We start from the raw sequence: 5674 nt of genomic DNA on the forward strand, positions 1-5674 counted from the left end.
GGTACCGGTACAGAGTCAATGTGGAGGCTATATACAGGGGGTACAGGTACCGAGTCAATGTGGAGGCTATATACAGGGGGTACCGGTACAGAGTCAATGTGGAGGCTATATACAGGGGGTACCGGTACAGAGTCAATGTGGAGTCTATATACAGGGGGTACCGGTACAGAGTCAATGTGGAGGCTATATACAGGGGGTACCGGTACAGAGTCAATGTGGAGGCTATATACAGGGGTACCGGTACAGAGTCAATGTGGAGGCTATATACAGGGGGTACCGGTACAGAGTCAATGTGGAGGCTATATACAGGGGTACCGGTACAGAGTCAATGTGGAGGCTATATACAGGGGGTATCGGTACAGAGTCAATGTGGAGGCTATATACAGGGGTACCGGTACAGAGTCAATGTGGAGGCTATATACAGGGGGTACCGGTACAGAGTCAATGTGGAGGCTATATACAGGGGATACCAGTACAGAGTCAATGTGGAGGCTATATACAGGGGTACCGGTACTGAGTCAATGTGGAGGCTATATACAGGGGGTACCAGTACTGAGTCAATGTGGAGGCTATATACAGGGGTACCGGTACAGAGTCAATGTGGAGTCTATATACAGGGGGTACCGGTACAGAGTCAATGTGGAGGCTATATACAGGGGTACCGGTACAGAGTCAATGTGGAGGCTATATACAGGGGTACTGGTACAGAGTCAATGTGGAGGCTATATACAGGGGTACCAGTACAGAGTCAATGTGGAGGCTATATACAGGGTTTTCCGGTACAGAGTCAATGTGGAGGCTATATACAGGGGTACCAGTACAGAGTCAATGTGGAGGCTATATACAGGGGGTACCGGTACAGAGTCAATGTGGAGGCTATATACAGGGGGTACCGGTACAGAGTCAATGTGGAGGCTATATACAGGGGATACCGGTACAGAGTCAATGTGGAGGCTATATACAGGGGGTACCGGTACAGAGTCAATGTGGAGGCTATAGACAGGGGGTACCGGTACAGAGTCAATGTGGAGGCTATATACAGGGGGTACCGGTACAGAGTCAATGTAGAGGCTATATACAGGGGTACGGTACAGAGTCAATGTGGAGTCTATATACAGGGGTACCGGTACAGAGTCAATGTGGAGTCTATATACAGGGTGTTAAGGTACAGAGTCAATGTGGAGTCTATATACAGGGTGTTAAGGTACAGAGTCAATGTGGAGGCTATATACAGGGGGTACCGGTACAGAGTCAATGTGGAGGCTATATACAGGGGGTACCAGTACAGAGTCAATGTGGAGGCTATATACAGGGGGTACCGGTACAGAGTCAATGTGGAGGCTATATACAGGGGGTACAGGTACCGAGTCAATGTGGAGGCTATATACAGGGGGTACCGGTACAGAGTCAATGTGGAGGCTATATACAGGGGTACAGGTACCGAGTCAATGTGGAGGCTATATACAGGGGGTACCGGTACAGAGTCAATGTGGAGGCTATATACAGGGGGTACCGGTACAGAGTCAAAGTGGAGTCTATATACAGGGGGTACCGGTACAGAGTCAATGTGGAGGCTATATACAGGGGTACCGGTACAGAGTCAATGTGGAGGCTATATACAGGGGGTACCGGTACAGAGTCAATGTGGAGGCTATATACAGGGGGTACCGGTACAGAGTCAATGTGGAGGCTATATACAGGGGGTACCGGTACAGAGTCAATGTGGAGGCTATATACAGGGGTACCGGTACAGAGTCAATGTGGAGGCTATATACAGGGGGTACCGGTACAGAGTCAATGTGGAGGCTATATACAGGGGGTACCAGTACAGAGTCAATGTGGAGGCTATATACAGGGGGTACCAGTACAGAGTCAATGTGGAGGCTATATACAGGGGGTACCGGTACTGAGTCAATGTGGAGGCTATATACAGGGGGTACCAGTACTGAGTCAATGTGGAGGCTATATACAGGGGGTACCGGTACAGAGTCAATGTGGAGGCTATATACAGGGGGTACCAGTACAGAGTCAATGTGAAGGCTATATACAGGGGGTACCAGTACAGAGTCAATGTGGAGGCTATATACAGGGGGTACCGGTACAGAGTCAATGTGGAGGCTATATACAGGGGGTACCAGTACAGAGTCAATGTGGAGGCTATATACAGGGGGTACCGGTACAGAGTCAATGTGGAGGCTATATACAGGGGGTATCGGTACAGAGTCAATGTCGAGGCTATATACAGGGTGTTACGGTACAGAGTCAATGTGGAGGCTATATACAGGGTGTTACGGTACAGAGTCAATGTGGAGGCTATATACAGGGGGTACCAGTACAGAGTCAATGTGGAGGCTATATACAGGGTGTTAAGGTACAGAGTCAATGTGGAGGCTATATACAGGGAGTACCGGTACAGAGTCAATGTGGAGGCTATATACAGGGGGTACCGGTACAGAGTCAATGTGGAGGCTATATACAGGGGTATCGGTACAGAGTCAATGTCGAGGCTATATACAGGAGTACCGGTACAGAGTCAATGTGGAGGCTATATACAGGGTGTTAAGGTACAGAGTCAATGTGGAGGCTATATACAGGGAGTACCGGTACAGAGTCAATGTGGAGGCTATATACAGGGGTCACCAGTACAGAGTCAATGTGGAGGCTATATACAGGGGTCACCAGTACCGAGTCAATGTGGAGGCTATATACAGGGGGTACCGGTACTGAGTCAATGTGGAGGCTATATACAGGGGGTACCGGTACTGAGTCAATGTGGAGGCTATATACAGGGGGTACCAGTACTGAGTCAATGTGGAGGCTATATACAGGGGGTACCGGTACAGAGTCAATGTGGAGTCTATATACAGGGGGTACCGGTACAGAGTCAATGTGGAGGCTATATACAGGGGGTACCGGTACAGAGTCAATGTGGAGGCTATATACAGGGGGTACCAGTACAGAGTCAATGTGGAGGCTATATACAGGGGATACCAGTACAGAGTCAATGTGGAGGCTATATACAGGGGGTACCGGTACTGAGTCAATGTGGAGGCTATATACAGGGGGTACCAGTACTGAGTCAATGTGGAGGCTATATACAGGGGGTACCGGTACAGAGTCAATGTGGAGTCTATATACAGGGGTACCGGTACAGAGTCAATGTGGAGGCTATATACAGGGGGTACCGGTACAGAGTCAATGTGGAGGCTATATACAGGGGGTACTGGTACAGAGTCAATGTGGAGGCTATATACAGGGGGTACCAGTACAGAGTCAATGTGGAGGCTATATACAGGGTTTTCCGGTACAGAGTCAATGTGGAGGCTATATACAGGGGGTACCAGTACAGAGTCAATGTGGAGGCTATATACAGGGGGTACCGGTACAGAGTCAATGTGGAGGCTATATACAGGGGGTACCGGTACAGAGTCAATGTGGAGGCTATATACAGGGGATACCGGTACAGAGTCAATGTGGAGGCTATATACAGGGGGTACCGGTACAGAGTCAATGTGGAGGCTATAGACAGGGGGTACCGGTACAGAGTCAATGTGGAGGCTATATACAGGGGGTACCGGTACAGAGTCAATGTGGAGGCTATATACAGGGGGTACCGGTACAGAGTCAATGTGGAGTCTATATACAGGGGGTACCGGTACAGAGTCAATGTGGAGTCTATATACAGGGTGTTAAGGTACAGAGTCAATGTGGAGTCTATATACAGGGTGTTAAGGTACAGAGTCAATGTGGAGGCTATATACAGGGGGTACCGGTACAGAGTCAATGTGGAGGCTATATACAGGGGGTACCAGTACAGAGTCAATGTGGAGGCTATATACAGGGGGTACCGGTACAGAGTCAATGTGGAGGCTATATACAGGGGGTACAGGTACCGAGTCAATGTGGAGGCTATATACAGGGGGTACCGGTACAGAGTCAATGTGGAGGCTATATACAGGGGGTACAGGTACCGAGTCAATGTGGAGGCTATATACAGGGGGTACCGGTACAGAGTCAATGTGGAGGCTATATACAGGGGGTACCGGTACAGAGTCAATGTGGAGTCTATATACAGGGGGTACCGGTACAGAGTCAATGTGGAGGCTATATACAGGGGGTACCGGTACAGAGTCAATGTGGAGGCTATATACAGGGGGTACCGGTACAGAGTCAATGTGGAGGCTATATACAGGGGTACCGGTACAGAGTCAATGTGGAGGCTATATACAGGGGGTACCGGTACAGAGTCAATGTGGAGGCTATATACAGGGGGTACCGGTACAGAGTCAATGTGGAGGCTATATACAGGGGTACCGGTACAGAGTCAATGTGGAGGCTATATACAGGGGGTACCAGTACAGAGTCAATGTGGAGGCTATATACAGGGGTACCAGTACAGAGTCAATGTGGAGGCTATATACAGGGGTACCGGTACTGAGTCAATGTGGAGGCTATATACAGGGGGTACCAGTACTGAGTCAATGTGGAGGCTATATACAGGGGGTACCGGTACAGAGTCAATGTGGAGGCTATATACAGGGGTACCAGTACAGAGTCAATGTGAAGGCTATATACAGGGGTACCAGTACAGAGTCAATGTGGAGGCTATATACAGGGGGTACCGGTACAGAGTCAATGTGGAGGCTATATACAGGGGTACCAGTACAGAGTCAATGTGGAGGCTATATACAGGGGGTACCGGTACAGAGTCAATGTGGAGGCTATATACAGGGGGTATCGGTACAGAGTCAATGTCGAGGCTATATACAGGGTGTTACGGTACAGAGTCAATGTGGAGGCTATATACAGGGTGTTTCGGTACAGAGTCAATGTGGAGGCTATATACAGGGGGTACCAGTACAGAGTCAATGTGGAGGCTATATACAGGGTGTTAAGGTACAGAGTCAATGTGGAGGCTATATACAGGGAGTACCGGTACAGAGTCAATGTGGAGGCTATATACAGGGGGTACCGGTACAGAGTCAATGTGGAGGCTATATACAGGGGGTATCGGTACAGAGTCAATGTCGAGGCTATATACAGGGAGTACCGGTACAGAGTCAATGTGGAGGCTATATACAGGGTGTTAAGGTACAGAGTCAATGTGGAGGCTATATACAGGGAGTACCGGTACAGAGTCAATGTGGAGGCTATATACAGGGGGTACCAGTACAGAGTCAATGTGGAGGCTATATACAGGGGGTACCAGTACAGAGTCAATGTGGAGGCTATATACAGGGGGTACCGGTACTGAGTCAATGTGGAGGCTATATACAGGGGGTACCGGTACTGAGTCAATGTGGAGGCTATATACAGGGGGTACCAGTACTGAGTCAATGTGGAGGCTATATACAGGGGGTACCGGTACAGAGTCAATGTGGAGTCTATATACAGGGGGTACCGGTACAGAGTCAATGTGGAGGCTATATACAGGGGGTACCGGTACAGAGTCAATGTGGAGGCTATATACAGGGGGGTACTGGTACAGAGTCAATGTGGAGGCTATATACAGGGGGTACCAGTACAGAGTCAATGTGGAGGCTATATACAGGGTTTTCCGGTACAGAGTCAATGTGGAGGCTATATACAGGGGGTACCAGTACAGAGTCAATGTGGAGGCTATATACAGGGGGTACCGGTACAGAGTCAATGTGGAGACTATATACAGGGGGTA

The sequence above is a fragment of the Oncorhynchus nerka genome, linkage group LG3 (genome assembly GCF_034236695.1).
Source record: "Oncorhynchus nerka isolate Pitt River linkage group LG3, Oner_Uvic_2.0, whole genome shotgun sequence".
NCBI lineage: Eukaryota > Metazoa > Chordata > Actinopteri > Salmoniformes > Salmonidae > Oncorhynchus > Oncorhynchus nerka.